Below are 25,880 nucleotides of genomic sequence, written 5' to 3' on the forward strand. Positions count from 1 at the left end.
GACATGTAGAGTCCAGCATATAGATTCAAATCTGATGGTATTGGTTTTCTATATTCCATGTGGGACAATCAACCTTGTTCTTTACACTCCCTGTTCACTTCATTCTTTTGGTATCCTGACATTTCCTCACCCATCTCTGCTTACCTACTGGTTCCTCAGTCTTCATCTATCCCTAAAATAATGTTTTCCCATCAGAATTATGAAGCCATTTTTTTCTCTCACTACAACTCTTTATTGATAATCTCATATACATGTATGTGAATAATATACTTGTATTATTTAATCTATCAACTAATCATTGGTGACTATAATATTTAAATTTCCAAGTAACACAAGAGAGCCAGATTCAGACTCACATATACAGCTACCTCAGACCAGAAACCTGCTTTGGTGTACCAGAAACCTTAAATACAACACATCCAGACTGAAATTCTACCTATACCTGCTCTTTCACCTGGGGATTTATTTTTAGTGCTATCCTCATGACACCTAATCTAAATGCTTGGTGTCATCTTTTATTTATCCCACCACACCCATATACATCAAATCTCTAAATTTTATGCATTTTTATCTCCTGCTTTTTAATCTGTCCCCTCATCTCCATCCTTACACACATGTTCCTATTTCATGTCTTGATTGTTCTTTACTTAAATAAATTAAGTAAATTGTTAAATATTTAAGTAAATTGTTATTTACTTAAATATCTGTCTCACTTCACCCCATCACTATCCTTTTCATTTCATAACTTTTAGCAACACAATTACCAGTTCTAATGAATATTGCAGATTTGTTCATATCTACTTGTTGCTTTTAAAAGTTAATTTTTACTTGCAGAATAATGTCCAAAGTCCATCTCCAGACCTACAAAATCCTATGTAATCTGAACTTTGGCTTGTCTTTGATTTTTGTGCCTGCAATTTATATATTTCTACACACACACATATACATACACACACACACACACACACACACACTATACAATACCTTTCTTGCCTCTATTTCTTTGCTTCTACTGTACCTTCTTCCTAGACTTTATCTCATTTGCCTTCTATACTCGATACATAAATATTTCAATAAATATGTTTTTGGAAAGAAAGATGGCTAAAGGAAAAAATAGGTAGAAAACACACTTTTTGCTTCTTTATATGTCCTCTCAAAGTTGACTACTCAAATTTTTCACTTAATATTCAGCTTTGGAATCACCACTTCCTGGAAGTTTTTGTCTCTTCCCTTTCCCAAGGCCAAAAAAAGTCTTTCCCTTTGCAGGCAAAACTTATTGTGCACAATTACACCATTGCATTTAGCATGTTGTGTTACCTTGACATCAGACCAAATTCCAACCAAGAATTTTCCATGTTAATATCATGAACATGCTTCACAGATAATAGAAATTGTTGAATGCTTTGGTAATCAAGCAGTTATTGAAATTTACATTTAATGCCCAGATAAATGATAGACGAGAAGCAACTTCAGAAACCTAACCAACTGTCCCAGTGTAGTTGATTCCTGGCTTGCTTGGTCATCTGAGCTCAGGTGGGTAGATGTTAGAAGGAAGGACAAAGACTAAGACTCAGATAAATAAACTATGCATTATTGATGCACCTATAAAGGCTGTGTTAACTTAAGAATTTTTAAAATTCCAGATAAAAGGTTTTAGAAAACCAGTACAATTGAAACAGCATGATTTGAGAATTTAATAGATTGAGGAAAACAATTTGTGACAGTACTGATTAGTCATGACAGGTTATAGCAGTAATGAATTAATGCATGCTTCAAAAGGACAAATAAATGGGATATCTTCAAGGCACAGCATAAGTCATTTAAGATAATGTTATGATCATCAATTTTATTTTTATTGCATTTCCATTATCAAAGGGAATTCCTGTGCTTTGTGGATACACAAATTTAATACTTCCTCAGCGTTTTCTCTGCAAGTTAGCATTAAATAATGTACGGGAAAAACATATTAAATTTGTAGTTGTTTTTAATTATTTACTCTTAAGATTTTTGGAATGGTTATTACTCTTTTCCCAGTGAGTTAGTATGGGAAAACCAATTTATAAGGCAATAAAAGAAAGTACTAGTAAGAAAAATTTCCAATGTTCTATTATTTCAGCTACCAAACTGTGCAGAACAAAACTGAACTTTGCCATCTTTTAAAGATAATCAGAAGTACCTGTGAGCAATCTGAACACACTGTGCTTGAAGGAGTCAATGTATGTTCCATTAATAGATGATGCTCCCTACATCAGTGGTGCCCAGTGTCTGATTTTAGCCTGATAAATGTTTCTGATGGTACTCTCCTTCCTGAGCTTTCATTCTTTGCTAGCTGTTTTCTGCCTGTCTATTCTCCATGTGATAGCTATCTAGTCAGCTATCTATTTTGGGATTTCAATGGCAGTGCTATCACAGCAGACTAAAGGAATAAAAAGTGTTCAATAAATGTCAACCTTTGAGGCAGGAAAATTTGATTTGGTAGTTCACTGAAAATAGCTTGGTCAGAACAGGCATGGGCATGAGCTAACTGTATAAAAGTCAGTTTTGAACTTCATTACTTCCTTTTCTTTAATTCACCTTTAAAAGAGAAGTTTACAAGACATGAACTAGAGATTGCACATCCATGAATCCTTTTAAACAATAACTCACTCTCATCCTGGGATCTGAGATTAATATGTCCCAGATCATCCAATCTTACCCTTTTTGATCAAGTTCTTTTATCTGATTCTGTCACTGAATGCATTTGAGCCCTTGGTCAGTTTTAAAAATTTCATCAGCTCTTTTTAGATATACGTGACAGTAGAGTGTATTTTGACAGCGTACACATACGTGGAGTATAACTTACTCTGATTAGGATCCCATTCTTGTGATCATACATGATGTCGAGTCACACTGGTCATGTGGTCATATGTCAGGATAGGAAAGTCATCTCCAAATCATTCTACTGCCTTTCCTCTTCCATCACCTCCTCCTTTGTTCATTCCCCTTTGTCTAATCCAATGAACTTTACTCTTCCCCTCTCCACCCTCCCTTATCGTGGGTTAGCAGCCTCACTCAGAGAGAACATTCTGCCTTTGGTTTTGGGGGATTGACTTATTTCACTTAGCATGATATTCTCCAGTTCCAACCACTTACTGACAAATGCCATAATTTTATTTTTCTTTATGACTGAGTAATATTTCACTGTGTATATATACCATATTTTCTTTATCCATTCATCCGTTGAAGGGCACCTAGTTTGGTTCCATAGCTTGGGTATGGTGATTTCGGGTGCTATAAACATTGATGTGGCTCCATCACTGTTGTATGCTGATTTTAAGTCCTTTAGGTATAAACTGAGGAGTGGGATAACTGGGTCAAATGGTGGTTTCTTTCCAAGTTTTCTAAGGAATCGCCATACTGCTTTCCAGAGTGGTTGCACCAATTTACAGTCCTACCAACAATGCATGAGTGTATATTTTCCCCACATCTTCACTGATTGTTACTTGTATTCCTAATAATTGCCATTCTGACTGGAGTGAGATGGAATTTCATTGTAGTTTTAATTTGCAATTTTTAATTGCTAGAGATGTTGAACACTTTCCACATTTTTTGACCATTTTTATTTTTTCTTCTGTGAAGTGTCTGTTCATTTCTTTGCCCATTTATTCATTATGCTATTTGGGTTGTGTGTGTGTGTGTGTGTGTGTGTGTGTGTGTGTGTGTGTGTGCTTGCTAAATTTTTGAGTTCTTTTTATATCCTGCAGATTAATGTTCTATCTGAGGTACAGGTGGCAATGATTTTCTCCCATTCTGTAGGCTCTCTGTTCACATTCTTGATTTATTTTCTTAGCCATTTTAGAAAGAAATTCAGCAAAGGTAAGGGGCAAAGTTTAAAAGACAAGACTCAAGGTAAGAGGAGTAAACAGTATCTCATATGCAATGTCAAAGAACTAAGCCTTGTATTCTATATGTGTAAAAGAAATTACCACTGATTTCTAATTTTAATTTTTAATTTTAATTTTTGTTTAAAATGGGAAAAATGAATCTAGAACTTATTAAAGGAAGACAGTGTTAGTTATTGGTGATCACTTAAAAGATGTGTATTTATAGCTGAAACAAATGAAAAATATATTCATTATCCAAAATGTATAGGCACTTATTGTAGAATTATCATAAGTCAAGTATTACAACAACAGCTAAGACTGCAACAATGAGTAATACTGACATGTTTCCAATTCTTAGGGTTAAACTAAATACACAATTCCACCATGTTGATGAATACTAGGAAAGGGGCAATAAAACGCATGTGATAACACTAAACAAGTACACATAGCTCCATGATTCAATCTTGGAGCACTCAGGGGAGGCTTTACAGAAAAAGAAGGACTGATATAAATGTATTCTTTTAATTTATGGAGGTAAAGTCATGAAGTAAATGAGAGTGGTGTAGTCCTCTCTGCAGAGCTAACAGAATGCACCCAAGCTCTGTTCTGGAGTGAGGACAGTCTTAGGAAGGAATTCATCATGAATAGGGTTAGGGTACAAGGATCATAGGACAGGAGACATCATTAGAGAAGTAAGCAGGATCTATTAAGAATGTCCAGGAACTAAGTCTTTATGGAATGTGTGGAATGAATTATCACTATTTTATGTGAACAAGAGATATTGTTTAAAATGGTATGTCAAAGAGTTAAGATGAACAGAGAAACAAGTTGTACCCCATTTGTTTACAATAAAAAAAAGAGTTAAGATGATCCCAAAGTCAATAAAAAGTGATCCAAGCATTGAATGGAAGAAATTTGTGACATACTAATGATTTACTAAAATGTCTCTGGACTTATGTAGACTATAATTAGGAAGGAAACAACTGTGTTTTAATGCAGTTAAGAGAACTGAGGATCTAGCCTGGAGTCCTGTTGGAGGTGACAGAAGTAACATCATTGAGGATATTTAGGAGGAAACTCTGGCAAGACGTAGTGATTAATGCAGTGTGAGGGAGGATAATTATATCCATGGCTTTTGTTGGGGCAAATGAGTTAGCGAAGTATCAAGAGCTTTGAGAAAGAATCAAGATAAATGAGTACTAACAGGTTTTGAGTATGAGATTTGTGTACCTGTGGGACATACGTAGTGTGACACCTAGTTGATAGTCTAAAGTTCATTTGGATTGAAAATAAAGATGTTGAAGGTAGTCTAGAAATGATAAGTATATCTGGGTAAGCAAACAAATGTGTGCAGAGTTCAAAGATGTTGGTGGAGACAACAGAATGTAGGAAAAGCAGGAAAGAGAAATGTCTTCAGGAGTCTGGCAGGCATGCCCTGAAAGGTAAGTCAGGGGAATTTTTTAAAAGTAATCAACAGAGTCAAATAATACAAAAAAAGTCAGGAAAAATAATGGTGGAAATGTGCAATTAGTAATGCCATTATACATTTATATTTAGATTTTTCATTTTCTTAGCACATTAATTTTCATTTCCACAGTACATTCATCTTTTCCTCATATTCCACCTCTCATCATAATAATCTATTTTATAAAAACAGCACTCTCTCAATTTTGTCTTTAGACTCATGATATTCTCTGAGTAGTTATATTTCAATCAAGGTCAAACACATTTGCCAGAAACCTTCCTCCTCACATTTAGCCTCTAATGTTTCTGTATCTAAAAACTTGTTTACTAGTTTATGGCTAAAGAAACAAAATGAGCTTAGATTAGTGGAAAACATATTTCATTTGAGTTTAAACATAGATGCTGGTTCAAATGATTTTTGGAATAATTATTTTCACCTCTCCTAACAATCTTTCACGTAGTCAGTTAGGGTATCAGTGCTATGAAGCAGATAACCCAAATAAGCAAAACACTTTTTTATAGTCAGCACATGTTGTTGCTTTGACACAACCTAATTTTAGCACAAATATGTATCTTAATGATAAAATAATCTATTCTGTGATATGTAACCTTATTGAAATATTTTGCAAAACCTGCATGTATGTTATCCATACCTGTATTTTCAATGGTTTTAAGCTATTATGATCAACTCCAATCTTTATTGTATAAAATTCCTCTAGTATGTATAGGAGACTAATAAAGATTACAACATTTCAGTAGTACAACTTGGCTCTAGAGGATAATGATGACTACCCTGTGGCAAAGATGGGAGTTATGAAAATCTTTGTGTGTGAGCAAGAACTGGATTCTAATATGAGATTCCACTCAGTGAAACAGAATTCCAAATGTAAGGCAAGACTAAAAATAAGAAAATACATTGGAGACTAATTTAAAATTTTCAACTATACTTATTCATGGAACAAAACATGCTCATGTATTTTTCTTATTAATGTTTCTAGTTTTATTTGCACATCAAACCACACACCAGACATTTATTACTTGATGATAGAGATAAACCTAACATGTACTGCACAAAAGTTTTTTCTTTGGCTGCAAAAATCACTTTGCCAAATTGTGTGATTAAATTTCATAGTGAACATCAATTAGATGCAACAACAAAATGGCTGTCATTTTAAATAAGAAAAGAAAAAAATTCCAGTGGATCTACTGTCAAAGCAAAATGAGTGCTGTTTAAATCTCCAGAGTCATTTAATTTTTTGTAAACTTTATTCTGTGACTGAGCTTTGTCCAGATCCGACAGGAATATGGGCTGGAGATAAGGAAGGTTAAAACTCCCCTGCTTGAAGAAACATAGCTAGTTTTAGGAGACTAGGTAGCACTCCTGTGATGACTCAAGTTATCCAAGAGAGTGAGGGTTAGGTCAAACCTGGTGAAATGCTCTGGTCATTCTGGGGTTTTCTCATTATTTAAGACACAGAGAAATGATATAATGGAATACAGTCATTTTTGTAACACCAGAATTACATGAGTACTTTAATTAGTGTAATATGTCTATTAATACAAACAGCTTGATATCACTCTGTCACTTTCCTGTCTGTCCCATTCATCCTGACTTCTTTCTTATGCATGTCCACAAAGTGTTTTTCCATGGCAGTATATTTATGTTAATCACAGGAATATGTTAAGAAATGCATGGAAGTAGGAGGAAGGCATAAGAAACTTACATAAATATGGATGGAACTGATTCAGTGTTCATTCAATCTTTATGAAATTATCATAAGGTACTTTGATATTTATTGAGCATGTTTAACATGTTCCACTAATTTTTCTAAGATGGGAGATATCTTAAATTCACCATGACCATCTATTGTGTATTTCTTTCAGAAAAAGTCATTGTAGATTTTAAATCAAAGCCAAACAGGATGTTTTCCTTCTTCCTCCTCTCTCCCTTCTTCCCTCATGTCTTCCTTCCTTTTTTTTCTTCTTTTCCTCCTTTCTTTTGCTTTATCTTGTTTTAGGAGAGTGGTATTAGCTAGACACAGATAAAAAGTAGCATGAAGTAGTATAGGTTAGCATAAAATGAATGTCTTGATTTGTTTAATACTCAATTATTCATCATATTATCCCTCAGAACACAGGAGTGGGGTGATGCTTCTTGTTACCCATATGCTAAGTACTCTGCTGTAGGTACAGTTGTCATGGATACAGCTTGCCTGAGCTCAGGCAGACCTTGACTCTCCAATGTTTACAGAGAATTCATAGACTGAAGCTAAATGTTAGACAACAGCACGTTGTGCTTGCTGAAAGCCTGTCAGCGCAGGCACAGTGGAACTCCTTGTCCCCTTCTGGGTGTGCTCTGATAAGATTAGAGAAAGTCATCATCAGTCCATTGACTTTTTACTGCCTTTGGGGGAAGAGAGAAGAGGAAAAAGGCAGGGTAGTACAGAGAATGGACACATGAAATAGGTCTATAAACCGAAATAGACCACTGAACAGGAACATAAGTAGGCAGATTATAACCAAAGTAATCTCAAAAAACAGTAAAGGCTGTTTATGAAAGTCTCAGCTCTGTCAGCCTTAACCACCCCAGTTCATATAGGTCATCACTTCTTGAGTGCAGAGACCAGGTTTATTAATTTCAGAGCTCCCTAACCTACCTCATAATACCCTGCACCCAGTAGGTGATATGTAATCATTTGTTGATCAAAACGTGCTTTTCTGCCAGTTCCCTTCCATTTCCTTAATCAAAAAATAAACAGACACTATGCCAAGTGATTTTCAAAATAACTAACCAGCAAGGCTCTGGTATTGACCATGGGGGTGGACCTTGGTGATGGTCATGGGTCTGATGGGGATCCTGGCAGCCCTCATTGTCTCTGGGACTATCTCTAGGTCAGTAAGATGGGAGGGATGGGGACCAAGGGAGCCAGGAGCACTAGCTTTTGGCCAGCTGGTGTGGATGTGTTGGAACATTTGAACAGCTGCTATGGACATGCTGTCACAAAGGAAGTGAACAGCAGCCCTGCCTACAGAAAATCAGGCAGAATCTCCCCACTGTGCATTTACATCAAGAACACAAATGTCTCCAACAGGAAATACTGGCCAGATTCTACCATATTTATCAATTGGTCTCCCTGAAAATTTCAAATACTTATCAAAAATCTACATCATGTACAACCATAGAAATGAAAAGTTGTACCCCATTTGTGTGCAATGAATCAAAATGCAGTCTATAAAAATAAAATGAGTAAAAAAGAAATAAATTCAATCTAACCAAAGAGGGGAAAAAAAGAGGCATAAGATGAGTAGCGTTTTAGCTCTCTCAGTTTAATGGGTTGTCATTGATTATAGCCCTACTCCAGGATCTAACATGCAATGAGAAACCAGCACTACCTTTAGACAATGAGAAGTTCTGGCCTCACAGGACTAAATCAAGTCTTACGTTGGACTGTAAACAGTAAGTGCTAAACTGTCTCAAAGGGTGACCCATAGGTTCAGCTCTGCATCTCTTAGAACAAGAGGAGAAATCTATACTTATCTCTAAAAAGCTATTTAATATTGTATTTAAACAAGGCAAACATAGACACTTGAACAAAATCTGGATAATTTTACAAGCTAGACAAAAACCCTTTCTCCAAGTTGGTACATATTTTACTTTCATACAAATAAACTTGATCCAAATAACCAGACGGAAGGTCACTAGAACCGTTTACTACTCCCTTCCCCTGGAAGAACATTTTGGAAGACTATTTTCCATTTCTTCCTGTTTTAGTCAGTTTTTCATCAAGGTGACCAAAATACCTGAAAAGAACAACTTAGAGAGGGAAAAGTTTATTGGGGGCTCATGATATCGAAGTTCTCAAACCATTCATGGTTGACTCCATTACTCTAGGTCAAAGTGAAGCAAGGCAGCATATCACGGGGAAAGGTCCTACAAGAAGAAAGCTGATGAATTCAAGTTAGGAAGAAGATGGAGGCGGGGGAGAACCACTGGAAAAGTGAACACTTCCAGGGCAGGTCCCCAGTTACCAGCCTACCCCAGTCATGCCCTACCTACCTACAGATACCATCCATTCAAATTATAATGGACTTATTAGGTTACAGCTCTCACAATCAAATCATTTCCTAACTCTGAATTTTCCTGAATTAACAGGAGCTTTTGAGGGACACTTCACACCCAAACCATAACACTGCCTGAGAGGAATAGGCTATAAAAGTATTTTGGAATTATGAACTTCTGTTACAATCTTTTTCTACTTATATTGTTCAAGTTCCTCCCCTCTGTTATTGACTGAGTTGTATCCACTAAAAATTCATACATCAAAGCCCTATCCCTCAAATGTAACTATATTTGAGATGGAGCCTTTAAAAGAGATAATTAAAATAGAGCAAAGTCCTTATGGTGGACCCTTGTCTAGTCTGGTGTCCTGATAGGTAGAGGGAATTTAGCCACAACACACAAAAGTAGGACCATAAAAAGATGTATTGAGAATGTGACCATCTACATGCCAAGGAGACAGGCCTTAGGAGAGGCCAATCCCGCTGACACCTTGATTTTGGACTTTCAGTCTCCTAACTGGGAGACAATATATTTCTGCTATTTAACCCTGCAAGTCTTTGGTACTTTGCTATGACAGCTCTAGCACACTAATATGTAGTGGGCTCTCTATATGCCTAGGTTCCACATCCCTGAATTCAACCATGAGTTGGAAAATATTCAGAAAAATATTGACTGTGTTGAGCATGAACAAATTTTTCTTGTCATTGTTCTCTAAATGGTACAGCATAACAACCATTTACATACCATTTACACTGCATTAAGTATTAGAAATCATCTAGAGAAGATTCGAGGCATATCAGATGATGTATATAGATTTTATGTAAATACTGTACTATTTTATATAAGGGTTTTGAGCATTTGTAGATTTTAGTACACTTGTGTGGTGGGGGTCTTAGAACCAATCCCCAGTAGATTCTAAGAGATGACTGTACTCTGTAAGTTATCATGTGTGGACCTGTAAAACTGAACCCAATAGAGTAAAAGGGTTGTTTTAGTCTTGTTAGCATCACTGTGACCAAAACACCAAAAGGAACAATTAGAGGAGAAAAGTTTATTTGGGGATCATGGTTTCAGAGGTCTCAGTTTTTGTTTTTGTTTTTGTGCTTTTTTTTAAGTGTATTTTTAAATTCATTTTTATTGTCAACAAAGGGGATACATCTTGTTTCTCTGTTTATCCATGAAGTAGAGGCATACCATTTGTGTAATCATACATTTACGAGGTCTCAGTTAATAGATGATTTTGAGTCCATTTCTCTGGGCCCCAGATAAGAAAGAATATCATGGCTGAAGGATAGGGAAAAGGAAGAAAACTCACCTCCTGGTGGTCAGAAAGCAGAGAGATAGAGACAAGGGACCACAAGGCAGATGAACCCTTACAGAGCATGACCCCAGTGACCCACCTCCTCCAGCAATGACCTACCTTCATACAGTTACCACCCAGTCAGTCCATACAAATTATGATGGACTGATTAGGTTATAGCTCTCACAATACAGTCATTTTGCTTCTGAATATTTCTGCATTAACACAGGAGTTTTGAAGGAACATGTCACATCCAAACCATAATATTCTGCCTGGGACTCTGAAAGCTCATGCCCATCTCACAGAGCAAAATGTATTTGGTTTATCTCCAAGAGTCTCACAGCACTATTGCCCAAAACTTCAAGTCCAAAGTCTCCTCTGAGACTCAAGGTGAATGCTTGGCTGTGAGTCCATGTAAAAATCAAAAATTACATATATCCAATATACAGTGGTGCAGAGTAAATCTTCCCATGCTAAAAGGGAGAAATAGGGACATACAAAGCAGGGATGGGGCCAAAGTGAGACATAAACCTAGTCAGGCAAACATTATTGTAACTTTACCTATTACAGCATCTGGGACTTAAGATGTGGAGATGCTATATACAAAGGACTTGGGCAGTCCTGCCCCTTTTGGCCTTGCCAGTGAAGCCACATGGGCCCTTTTTTAGATTGTCTCCACAGCCAGCAGCTCTTCTTGGCAAAAAGTTTACATTACTGACATCCCTTAATTCCCGGGGTGTTCACTGTAACTTTGGCTTCATCTTCTCAGCTTTATACATCACTCTCTCAGGGGTTTCTCACAGAAATTCTGACCCTATTTCACTTTGCCTGGCCTTCTAGGTCTTTTTTTTTTTTTTTTTTTTTTAAAAACCTCAGTGGAAACCTTCTTGATCTCTCAAGTCCAGCATTCTGCAATTCTGCAAAACCAGCACCATGTGGATGATGACAAAATCTATGGCCAGCTTTCATGGTAAGTGAGCTCCCTTGAATCATGGTTGCATGGCCTCTGAGAGTCTGCATGACTGGGCAGTGAAACAGATACCTGAACCACTTTGTGCAAGCAGGTTGCCCCCATGATCTCTTCTTAAAGGAACTCTACCTTCTACTCCCATAAGCCTGCAATGGATGAGGTCTTGTAAATTCCTGAGATGCATCTTTTCTATTATATCTGAGTGAAGTATTTAGCATCTCTTTAGTGGCTATATCCTCTTTAACAATCACATTTCCCTTGGCCCTAGTTTTACATGCACTTTTATGGTTAAACTGTAAGTTTTTAAAAATCCATTCAGCTCTGCTTTCTTCTCCTGATGCTCAAAGTAAATCTGGCTAATATCCTGCCAGAAATTGCAGGGGCACCTGGCTCTCCTTGCAGCGCTTGACAGAGTTCCACTCAAGGATGATTGCAGAGACTCATCCTAAAAGGATTGTAGCCAGATGTATACCTCCCTAGCTTGGATGTTATTCTGTGGAGTTTTCCTAATAATATATTACTCACTTCAGTCTGAGGATCTTGCTAGAGGTGATGGGAATAATTCTACAAATTTCCAGAAAAACATCACAGAGACAAAACACATGTTGAAACCCTGTGATGTTAACCTCACTACAGGAGAATGTTTTTATTATGTTAAAAATCAAACACTACATTTACTGGCACAGCCAGAACCTGTTGGGGCACAGAAATTTATATATAACAATGTTTCCCCAAGTTCTAGGCACAAAGCACCTCCCACAGTAGCTACTAGATATGAACTAGCTTATTTTATCTATGGCAAGCCCTGGTACTCCCCTAAAGGCAAGCCCTTAGAGAAGGTAGATATAGATCTCCCCCTGTCTCCTACAGGGTGGTTTAATCCAGATGATGGTTTTGTTAGTGTGTGGTGGTAAGGTAAAAAAATAAGGTTTCACAACATTCCTTCCTTCCTACAAAAAATATGTCACCCCTATAATAAACATTGGTACACAATAACCATTGGGACTGCTGCCCTCCTGTAACCCTTAATTCAGCAATTTAGATATTAACCAGAAGGACCTAGTAGAGATGTCACATGACATTATTTGTCTATCGCTTTACTGCAAAAATAATAAAAATAATCTTAGGTCATATAGAGTTTAGATATTAAGGAAATAAACATTGTATTAGCTCATTAACATAATTAGATATTTTTAAAATAATTGTGATTAAGTAAGGATAATCTGTAAGGTTACTGTTTTCTCATAATCTTTCGGTAAAAACAATTTCTGCCTATGCTTTGGAAACTTCTTTGATTTTATTAATCATAAGACTGTCATCAAAGCCTGAAGAAAAATGTATATAAACCCAGCCTTCCCCAGAATAAAGTGGGATTGATTGCACCAGAACTAGAGTCTGTGTCTTTCATTCTCCATCCATCGCCAACGCTGTCTCCCTGCGCCCCATTTACCAGTGTGGAACCCATGGACTCCTGCTAGGGCTGGACCCTGGCAAGAAATGTCCTTGGCACCAATTGATTGCTATTCAGTCTTGAAATCTCCTTTGACAAATTAATTAGTCCATTGCTTTTAAATTTGGCATCACACAAAGTCTCAGGCACAGACTTTATTCCTATTGCATTATGGTCTTCTGAGCTCCCACAAGAATAATGCATTAAGTTTTTCTTACAACATTTGAAAGATTCTTCATCCTGCATCTGTACACTTTTTGAAATTCCTCCTGCAAACAAGTTCCAAAGGCTTCTGAACTACATGATCATTTTAGGTATAGCAATGACCCCACTCTTGCTACCAATTTCTGTTTGAGTTATATTAGCAATCCTGTGATCAAAGTACCTGAGGAGAACAACTTAGAGGAAAAAAAGTTTATTTTGGGGCTCATGATTTCAGAGGTTTTAGTAAACAACCAAGTCCATTGCTTTGGGCCCAATGTGAGGCAGGATATCATGACCAAAGGGCATGGAAGAGGAAAACTCCCCTCATGGCATTCAGACAACAGAGAGAAAGAGAGAAGAAAGGGGACACAGGGAAGAGAACCCTTCCAAGGCATGACTCCAGTAAACCACTTCCTTCAGTCATACCTACCTGCCTACAGTTACCACCATTTCAATTCATTCAAATTATTTTAAAGCTCTCACAATCCAGTCATTTTACCTCTGAACATTCCTGCATTAACACAGAAACTTTTAGGGGACACTTCATATTTAAACCATAGCATGTGTTAAAATATCTAAATCCCAACTTTCTTAATGTATGCTTCCATGTAAATTTCCAATCAACACATCTTGGAGTTAGTTTTCCTGTATATTCTGCAGTCATTGTTTCTTTCTGTGTCCTCACCCATAACCTATCCTTGTGTTCACCTGGTTTGGAACTGTGCTGTGTCCTTCCTGGTTTGGAATTGGACTGATCCATTTGTCTGCCCAACATCAGATCTTCCTCAGTTGTCTTTGGCATCTCCTTCTTGAGGTATATTGGTGACATTATACTTCCATTGTGGACTCTTCACTTTCAGTCCTTTTGTGAGAAATGTGGAGCAAATTTCTTAGAATATACCTTCTTGCAAGTGAAGCCAGATCAGAAACAAAAGGAGGTGGAGAAAAGCTGTTAATTTTCTTATCTCTGGAAGCTAACCTCAGGAAGCTAAGTGGCTGGGAATTGGGGGAGGACATTTACTTTCCACCTTGTATATTTTTCTTTTGTTTTGTTTTCACCTAAAGGATAATATTTTGAGAGTCAAACTAGAAAGTTTGCTAAAGTACAAATGGGTAAAGATGACTGTGTGGTTTATAAAATATTTATCAGATGTCTTACAGAAGCTCACTGATCTCTGTAGAGCGTGTTTATAATCCTGAGCATGAGATAATTCAAATTTTATTTTTTTCTCTCTGCAATTTGTCAGGTGACTATGAAGAGAAATTGAGCCAGGAGAAAAGTGCTAAGTTAGAAAATGAGACTTTTTCTTCCACTAGAGTCATGGTAGCACCCACCTCAAACACACATACCCTAATGCACAGTTTCACTTTTCATGGTTTCAGTTACCTGGAACCACCTGTAATTCAGAAACATTAAGTGGAAAATTCCAGAAATAAACAATCCATACATTTTAATTGGGATGCTGTTCTGAGCGGTAGGTGCCACCCTGCTTGAATCACCCCTTTGTTCAGTGTATCCACGTTGTATGTACTACTTGTTTAGTCTCTTGGGAGCCATTGGGGTCATCACACTGACTGCCATGACATCACAGGGCTTGTCCTCAAATAACCTGTGTTTCGCTCAATAATGTCCCAAAGAGAAAGAGTAGTGATGCTGGCAACTTGGATATGCCACAGAGAAGCCATGAAGCGCATCATTTAAGTGAAAAGGTAAGTTCTTGATTTAATAAGAAAAAAAAATGATATGACGAGGTTGCTAAACACTTCAGAACAAGGTATTTTGAGAGAGACCACATTCATAGAACTTATGTTAGTACATTGTTATTATTTTTATTTTTAACTATTGTGAATCTCCCAACTGAACCTAATTTAGAAATGAAACCTTATAAATAGGTATGTATGGAGAGGGAAAAAACACAGTGTACATAGTGTTTTGCTCCATCCATAGTTGAAGGCATCCAATGAGGGTCTTAGAACATATGCCTCATGGTTAAGGGGGAACTACTGTACCGAATTGCAGGAGATTCTCCTAAAAGTCATTGTTGTTTTTAAAGATAAAAACATCATTTAGAATTCTGAGTAGACAGATAAGTTTCACAGAGTGACACATTTGGGAAATTCAGGAGAGGTAGCTTGTCACATTGTGAAGTTGTGAATGTTGTGCCAGGCAAAGCAGGTGCTGACTTCCTTTAATGAGGAACTATTTATATGACTGCACTTTGAAGAAAAACTGAGCTTGGATGGTAGGAAATGGAAAGACAAACTAATGCTATTCTGTCAAAAATCAAATGCTAAAATATTTTAAACAGAACAGAAAAAGAAGAAATCTGAAGTTAAATGACTACCTGCTTTGATTATAAAGATGTTTAAAACCCTCTAGCAAATTACAAAAAAACATTAAAACTTTTTCATTGTTGTTGTTTTACATTTTATGAAGCTACAAGTTCATAAAGGATTGGTTTAATTTATAACTGCTAGTGCCATTTAAAATGGAGAAGAGAATGCAGTTAGAAAGCCAGGAATCAAAATAATGGAAAAGTAAAAATAAAATAAATTAAAAATAGTGTGAAATTTGCTGGTTGTTAGAGATAAAAATTCTGTTCAAGTTAGGAATAGCAAATTTGATGATAAATAATTTGTGAAGATCTTTGACTGTCAACCACTTATATCACAGGTGATTTTTTTTTTGTTAGAAAAGATGTTGTTCCCATGAAGAGAAAGCCTACAAAATGGGAGATAATCTTTGCCACCTGCACCTCAGATACAACACTAATCTCCAGGATATGTGAATAACTCAGAAAACTTAACACCAAAAAATAAATAACCCAAACAATAAATGGGCAAAGGAACTGGGCAGACACTTCACAGAAGAAATACAATTAATCAATAAACATATGAAAAATTGTTCATCATCTCTAGCAACTAGAGAAATACAAATCAAACTACTCTAAGATTTCATCTCACTGTACTCTGAATGCTAATTATCAAAAATACAAGTAACAATAAATGTTGGCAAGGTTGTGGAGGGAAAGGTACAGTCATGCATTGTTGAAGGGACTTCAAATTGGTGCAACCACTGTGAAAAACAGTATGGAGATTCCTCAGAAAACTTGGAAGGGAACCACCATTGGACCCAGTTATCTCATTCCTCAGTTTATATCCAAAGGACTTAAAATCAGGACACTATAGTCATATGGCCACATCAATGTTCATAGAAGCTCAATTCACAATAGTTAAGCTGTGGAACCAAATTAGGTGACCTTCAGTAGATGAATGGATAAAGAAAACATGGTATACACAATGGAATATTACTCAGTCAAAAAGAATGAAATTATGGCATTTGCCAGTAAATGGATGAAACTAGAGAGTGTCATGCAAAGTGAAATAAGCCAATCGCCAAAACTAAAGGGTGAATGTTCCCTCTGATATGTTTATGCTGACTCACAATAAGCGGGGGTGTGATGGAGGAACAGAGGTTTCCTGAATTGGATAGGGGAGAATGGGGGGAATGCAAGAGGGATGTGAATGGGAAAGACAGTAGAATGTGTTGGATATAACTTTCCTATGTTCATATATGAATATGTGACCAGTGTAACTCCATATCATGTACAACTACAAGAATGGGAAGTTTTACTCCATGTATATATGATATGTCAAAATACTTTCTACTGTCATGCATAACTAAAAAGAACAACAACAAAAAAGACTTTTCCAGGTTTATAAAAAAATTTACAACAAAATTTCACCAACATGTTCTTCTTACATAAAAGATGATGTCAAAGAGTAAAGAGAAAAAAATGATACTAAAAACATCTTCAAGTAAGAAATACCATTTAAAACTTTCCTTCCTTTGGAGATGATATACTTTAATTTTCAAAGCAATGAAAGTTAAAAAACTGTTTCCCTTTCTGGTTTGACTTTCTGGGAGCTCAGAGCCAAACTGATAATTTAATTACAATGACTCTCTTTTTGATTGCTAATTCATATTTCAAATACTCTTAAAGTTTAGATATAAGATGTACCCCAAAATCTCATGTGGAAAACAATGTAAAAATTTTAAAGGTAAAATACTTGGGTTATTAACCTAATAACCCAAGCCTTAACCTAATCAGTGCATTAATCTTTTAATAGGCATTAACTGGGTGATAACCCTAGGCAGGTAGGGTGTTGCTGGAGGAGGTGGGTCATTGGAGGACATGCCTTTGGGTATGTATTTTGCTCTTGGTGAGCAGAGATCTCTCTGCTTCCTGGTTCCATGTCCTGAGCTGCTTTCCTCCACCACACTCTTCCTGGTGATGTGCCACCTTACCTTTGGCCCTGAACAATGGAGCCAGCTATGGACTCAAACCTCTGAAACCACGATCCCCAAATAAACTTTTCCTCCTCTAAAATTTTTCTTGTCAGGTCTTTTGGTCACAGTGGAAAATAAATAGACTAAAATATATACTTTAAATACTTTCCCTGGTCCACAGTTTAACATTTATATAGTTTAAGCTTTTCATTACCCAAGAAATGTGTATGTTTTTATAAAATACAATAGAACTAAATAAATAGTAATCGCCATAAATTTATGTGTCCCACCATTCCAAAATAACTACCAAAAATGCATTGGCTTATAACCTTCTGGTATGTGCGTGCATGTGTGTGTGTGTGTGTGTGTGTGTGTGTAAGTATCATTTGTGAACACATAGATGAGAACATGCTGTAGGTACTGGTGTGTATTTTTTGTTTTATTTTATTGTGAACATTAGCCAGTGTCGATAAATAATCATGTGTGGTATTTTAATGGCCTTTCAGCATTCCATTACACAGCACTACTATGCTTTATTTAGCCTGTGTTTTCAACTTTTTCAATAGCATTAAAAATACTGAAATATATCCTTCTTGTAAAATCTTTGTAGCCATTCTTATAAATAAATAAGCTTACAATAAATGTCTAGGGATAAAATGGCTGGGTCAAAGCATGAGCAATATTTTACTTTTAAAAGTGATCTTCAACTTTTATTTGTCATTTAGAATGATGGCATCAGTCTTTCATGAAGCAAATATTTTTTTAAAAATTTTCGTGATCTTTTCATCACCAACAAAGAGATTGTCTTTCGTTCCAATTTTGTAACTTAAAAAATTATATTGTTTCCGTTAAAATGCCTCAGACTGCTACGAAGTTTTAAAAACAGTGTAGAGTGCTCCCTTGTTATCTGCAGAGCATTGGTTTCAGGACTTGCTGAGGATGCCAAAACCCATGGATGCTCAAAGTCTGTATATAAAATGTCATGTATTTGCACATAGCCTACACAAATCCTCCTGTGTCCTCTAAATGCCTGATACAAGGTCAATGCTATGTAAATCATGGGTATTCTATATTGAGTTGGTAATAATGACAAGAAAAAGGTTTCTACATGTTCAGTTTAGTCAAATTTTAAAAACACTTTTTTTCTCTCTCCCTGGTTGGTTGAATTGTGGATATATAACCCACAGATCCAGAGAGGTTTTCTGGCCTCACCATACCTGTCCTTCAAACGTGACACCTTCAAGGAATATTCTGGGCCTGCTTCTTCTTGGCACTTTCTTCCCCAGCCAGTGTCTTCTGATGTTGTTCTCTCTACAAATTCTGCAGTAGTTACTTCTACAGTCTTGAACTTTACTAGACCTCACTTGAAGCACTGAGTTTTTAATTCGTGATGGTGATTCAGCCAGGCACAGTGGTGCACACATGTAATGCCAGCTACTAGGGATGCTGAGGGAGGAGGATTGCAAATTCAGGGCCAGCCTAGGCAACATAATGAGACCCTTACTCAAAATAAAAAAAAAAAAATTGCTGGGGATATAGCTCAGTGGTAAAGGACTCCTGGGTTCAATCTCCAGTAAATAACAATAACAACAATAATTCATGATAATTACTTAGCAGCTCATTTTCATCCTCTTTTCCTGTAGTCCCCTGACCTTCCCACATTCACCTTCAGTCATCACTTTCACACAGGTCACCTTTAAATATAATGACATGACCTGCCAGGCGTTGATCCAAACTAAACACTCTAGGACGATAAACCATCGCTTGATGTTGTATTCCATCTTTTCCTTTTAGCTCATAGCTTTGAGTGAATTTTGATATGTTTTCTTTTAGTTAAGTCTATGATTTAAGTTCTTAGATTCATTTGAAATGTATCGTGTCATCTGATATCTTCCATCTGGCTATCTGATTGTCCCTATAATTTTTTTGTTTTTGGTTATTAAAATTTATTATGTTATCTTGTTTTCGTTAGTTTTGCAAACTTATTATTTGTCCTGTTAGTCACACATGGCTTTAGAATGAATTTTGACACATAGTACACAAATGGAGCATGACTTCTCATTCCTCTGGCTGTGCATGGTGCTGAGTCACACCAGGAGTATGATCACACATGTGTACAGGGTAATGGTGTCTGTCTCATTCCACCATTCTTCCCATTCCCACGCCTCCCTTCACTCCCCGCTGCACCATCCAAAGTTCCTTCATTCTTCCCCACCCCACCCCCAATTATGGATCAGCATCCACCTATCAGAGAAAACATTTGGCCTTTGGTTTTTTGAGATTGGCTTATTTCATGGAGCATGATAACCTCTAGTTCCATCCATTTACCTGCAAATGCCATAATTTCATTCTTCTATAAGACTGCATAATATTCCATTGTGTGTATGTACCACATTTTCTTTATCCATTCATCTGTTGAGGGGTACCTAGGTTGATTCCTAGTTTAGTTATTTTTAATTGAGCTGCTATAAACATTGGTATGGCTGTAGTATGCTGATTTTAAGTCCTCTGGGTATAAACCGAGGAATGGGATAGCTGGGTTGAATGGTTGTTCCATTCCAAGCTTTCTAAGGAATCTCCATGTTTTCCATATTGTAGTCTTACCAGCAATGTGTGAGTGTACCTTTTTCCCCATATCCTTGCCAACACTTATTGTTGCTTGTATTCTTGATAATTGTCATTCTGACTAAAGTGAGATAAAATCTTAGAGTAGTTTTGATTTTCATTTCTCTAATTGCTAGAGATGTCGAACATTTTTTCATCTATTTGTTGATTGTATATCTTCTTCTGTGAAGTGTCTGTTCAGTTCCTTTGCCCATTTATTGATTGGGCTTTTTGTGTGTGTGTGTGTTAAGTTTTCTGAGTTCTTTATATATCCTGGAGATTAGTGCTCTATCTGAGGTGCAAGTGGTGAAGATTTTCTCCCATTCCATAGGCTGTTTCTTCATGTTCTTGGTTGTTTCTTTGCTGCGAAGAAAGTTTTTAGTTCGAATCCATCCCATTTATTAATTCTTAATACTACTTCTTGAACTTTTAGGAGTCTTGTTAAGGAGGTCATGTCCTAAGCCAACATGATGAAGATTTGAACCTACTTTTTCTTCTATTAGGCACAGGGTCTCTGTTCTCAGTCTTTGATCCACTTTGAGTTGATTTTTGCACAGGGTGAGAGAGAGAGGTTTAATTTCATTTTGCTGCACATGGATTTCCAGTTTTCCAGCACCATTTGTTGAAGAGGCTATCTTTTCTCCAATGTATGTTTTTGGTGCCTTGGGTGTCCCAATACTTTTCATTTCAATAATTAAATATACTTTCAATTGAAGTGTAGTTTAGATACAGTTAAGGCACACAAACCGAGTGTTAATACTATGAATTTAACATTTTCCCAGAAAGATTCCTCATGGTCCTTTCATCAGCACCCCCATCACCCATCATACTTCTAAGTTTTCTTATTTGTGTGAGTCAGCTTTCCATCATTTTATCAAATACCTGAGATAAACCAACTGGAAAAGAAGAAAGCTTTATTCAGAGATTTCATTCTGTGGTCCTTGGGCCTATTGCCCCTGAGCCTGTGGCAGCACAATACTTCGTGGTAAAAACATGTGGTAGAGGAAACTGCTCAGCTCATGGTACCCAGCAAGCAGAGGGAATGAGAGGATATCATTTCTTGTACATAAAGGTTGTAGAGAAAATAAATTCACTTAATAGATACTCTCTTCCTCTTTTTCACATTTATTTATTTTGTTTGCATTTAGACTAGTAGTTTTTACACTGTCAACATATTGAATTCATCTGAGAGACGTAAAAAAAAGATAATTCTATTTGAGCCTTAGCTCACCTACCATACATCCCAACAGAGATCCTTATTAATTGCTTCAAGATATGACTTGTACAGTTGGAATTTTAAAATATTCCCAGATGAATATAATGTGCAGTGCAAGTGGAGAAATAGAGATTTGCATCAGTGCCTCAAAGGATCAATTACTTCATGACTTTCAGGGAACTAAAATATAGATTCTCAAATATCACCCAGAACTTCTACATCAGAATTTGCTTTGCAACAAGATTCCTGGCTAATTTGTGTGCATGTGAAAGTTTTAGACACACTACTTTGGAAGAGTAGACCCTAGAAAGGGTCTCCCAGCACTCCTGCACACCTGCTGATGACATCTTCACTTGGAGCTACTCCTACCTGTGCTTCTTCTGCCATAGCCTATTCCATAATCTTTCAGGACAGGAGTGATCAGGAAATCAGACCTAGACATCACTGCTGGATGAACTGATGTTCAAATATTGTGCTTGGGAGTAAGTGTTCTAAGATTTTAGCAAAGGTGACAGAATCTCTCTCTTTTATTTTCTATTATGTTTGTGATCTCTGGAGACTTGAACTTCAACCTGTCTCGGTCAACAGTACTGGCTGCAACCTCCCTTCTTTTGTGGACCACTAGCTTATACTTTATTCCTTTTCATCAGATAGAGGCTCACCCTGCCATTCAAATCCCTGACTTCCATAACCTGCACTGGAGGATGTTGGTTCACCTGTTTCTTTCCTCTTATAAGGCTCCTGGTCCCCTATGGAACCTAAGCCCAAGTTGGAGGTATATTTGGTTTATTCCATGGAATATCCTTGTGAGGGCTTTACAATGAGCCCTTACAGCATTGACAGTTATTGAGGAACACTAAGAGTTTTGCTTCCTCCTAAAGAGTCAAAATATATATCAAAAATCTCCATATAGAAATAACTTAATGGGACACAGAATCCTCCCCTAACCCAAAGCACCTGGTACTCATGAAGGCCTTCAAATTACATCAAACTAAACATTATGTGGATACGCCATGGGAAATAACAAACTCAAAAGACATTTACCCAAGACAAAAATCCTGCCTCAACCTTATCATTGTTGTTGTGATCTACTAAGGCAAGAAAGAACTGAAAAGTAATTTAAAATGTGCATTGTGTATCTGTACCTTACAACTTACAACATGGACTGTTTCACAGTTTAAATGAAGAGCCATTCTTTCGTTAGAGCTTTTCTGAATCTGTTACTTTACTGTGAATATAAAATATACGCGGTGCAAAAAACAAAGTAGAAGTTCTACATTGGAATTGTTTAAAATCTGTTTTACAACTTAAACAATAATTTAATTTAGGATACAGTGCTATGTGCAGTTGAATCCTGTTTTGAAATACACATGAACTTTAATAGGTTTTGGGAATGTTATGTGAGAATTAAACATTTTGAATATGAATATATATTTGCATAAGAGAATGATTACATAGGTTGATTCAAAGTGAAGAATATTGAACATTTGTTTTACTTTACTAAAAGTTGTTGCTTATTCTATAAGTATATTCAAAAGCCATCCCTTTTCACATACTAATAAAACTAGAATTTATCAAGGCTTATTATATCTATGTATAAAAATGCCACAATGAAACCCATTATTTTGTACTATATGTGCCCTAATAATTACAATAATGAAAATTCAAACTAATAAAAAATCTAGAACTTGAGAATTAAATGATACAAAAATAAAGTCTGTGATAAGGTAAATTTACTTTTTATTTTCTTTTTCTCGGCTTAGCATTGGTTTAGTTTATTCTTTGCCTTACTTTCAATTTAAGTTCTTTCTACTTCTTAGCCTAAATAGAATTTTAAAACTTCATATAGAATATTTTATGAACGTTAACAGCCCAATGTTCTTTTCTCTCTGCTGCATCTTTGTGGATGGGAATGCTCAGGATTACTACATCATAGAGAGCCTAAGAGAACCAGATACTATGAGATTGATCAAGTGGCTTAGCTCTGTTTATCAATTACCTACATTTAAAATATTTCTGGAAATAATATCTTGTGGCAAATATTCTTTCCTTGGCTTCTCTGTTGGTACTGATTTAGTTAACAGCACACCCGAAAATTCTTTTAGCTTCCAAAAGTTTACTGGGAAAACAAAAATGCTGCCAAAAATCACTTTGCAAACAAGTTCACCTGTTTAACCACAATATTTAATGCCAGAAGACAGTGACATGCTATATGAAGATATTCCAGGAAAGGAAACGTGAGCCAAGGAATTTGTATTCAGTCGAAATGACGTTTAAGAATAAAGGCCACAGACTGCTCTGAACATGGGAGAGCTCAGAAAATAGTGCCCCAGAACCACTCCAGGGAATCCATTAGAGAATGAGCTTGGAGACAACTGAATTACTGCAGAGACATTGATCGAAAAGACATAGTAACTGGGATTCTTAGCACAGAAAGGGGAGAAAAATATATTGATAGACGTTATAGAAAAACCTTCTAGTCAACTATTTCATTTGAAAATGTCAGTTCGAACTCATAGTTTTTATTTACTTTTTATTTTTTTTTTCATTTGAAAGGAAATAAACTTCCTAACTCTGTTCACAACAATTATAAAAAGCAAAAAACAAGCAAATTCCTATATACATCAAGATGAAGCTGAGTATCTCTTTCCCAGCCACTGGCTGCCAGAAACTCCTTGAAGAGGATGATGAATGCAAACTTCATACTTTTTATAAGAAGCACATGACCACAGAAGTTGTTGCTGATGTTCTGGGTGATGAAAGGGAGGGTTCTGTGGGCTGAATCAGTAGTGGGAAAAACAAAAAAGGTTTTCCCATGATACAGGTGTTTTGACCCAGGGCCACACCCTCCTGCTACTGAGTAAGGGGCACTCCTGTTAGAGAACAAGGAGAACTGGAGAGGGAAGGCACGAATCTGCTTGGTGTTGCATTGTGGCTGCAAATGTGAGGATTTACAATTCACTTATTGTAAAAGAGAGAGACAGAGACAGAGACAGAGAGAGAAGGATATTCCTGCACTGATGGATACTGCTGTGCTCATTTCCTGGGGCTCCAAATGTAGCAGTCTGCAAACTTCAATCTTTCTAAATATGATGTTGGCCAATGTGTTGTCCAGCCCTTAAACAAGGGACGTAAGATAAAAAGCCCAGGATCAAAGCACCCAAGATCCAGCATCTTGCTACTCCAAATGTCCTGCAGCACCAATGCTGGCATATTGCTCTGAAGAAACAGTATCTTATTAAGACAATAAAGAAGAGGTTGCAGAATCTGCTAAACTTTTGGCCAAGAGAGTGAAGGAAGCCAAAGAAAAATGCCAGCAACAGATTGTCAAGAGACATAGGCTCTCTTCTCCAAGAGTTTCTACTTCTAAATCTGGGACCAGTCAAAAACAACAATTTTTAAGAGTAACCAATAAATAATATCAGATTTCAAAACAAAACAAAGCAAAGTAAACCATCAAGAAACAATGGTCACCCTTGTGGTAATGAGAACTCCTGAGGTCCAGATTGTGTTTTGTAACTACTATTGCCTGCTAAAAAGAACTGGTATTCTCTGGCGGGGTGCGGGGGGATACAGATTGTAAGAATTATACAACATGGGCCCAGAACACTGTTGTCATTCAAACAGAAGGGGGTCATCATCTCAAAATGGCTTAGGAGCTAATTTAAAGAAGTTTTTCACTGGCTAAAAAAAATAGGACAATTTGAGAATCAATAAGAATAATAATTACAATGGATTGGAACACATCAGATATGTTTAGATTTACAAGTTCATAACAATGCTAAAAATAATAACTGTTCCATCAGTAAAATGTTAAAAGGTGCTATTGAAAACTGTTGAGGAAAAACCAGTCCCTAACTACACTTCACAGACTGCAACAATAGACAAATAGATATTTCAGAGAACTATTCCTTTTAGTCATATTTCAGCTAACACAAGAAGGGATTAGAGAAACAGAATGCATCCATTTTGCAATTCCAAAGAAACTAGTATATCTCAACATTCATCACCAATGACTATGAATATCACAATAAAGAGAAAGAAGAACATAATACCATCCATTGAATTGTTCTGCCAAAAAAATCAAGATTTCAGATTCATCTATCCATTTCCAGGAACCACAGAAGACAAAGGGGCATAGTAAACAACAAATTGGGGAAATTTTCTACAAAATCCAAACCATGAGAAACAGTATAAGACAAATGACTTGTAATGACATGAATGGTAAAAGAGAAAAAGAATAAAGCAGGGACACTGATGAAGAGAGAATTTCAAGATAGAATTAGCAAATGCAATGTGTACAGTTGTCCCTCAGTATCTGAATGGGTTTGTTTCCTAGGCCCTCTCCAATACCAAAATCCACAGATGTATAAAATGGTGTAATATTCGCCTTGACCCTGTGCATATCCTTCCATATACTTCAAGTCATCTCTAGATGAATTATAATACCTAGTACCA

This window comes from Sciurus vulgaris (assembly GCF_902686455.1).
Source record: "Sciurus vulgaris genome assembly, chromosome: 2".
Lineage (NCBI taxonomy): Eukaryota > Metazoa > Chordata > Mammalia > Rodentia > Sciuridae > Sciurus > Sciurus vulgaris.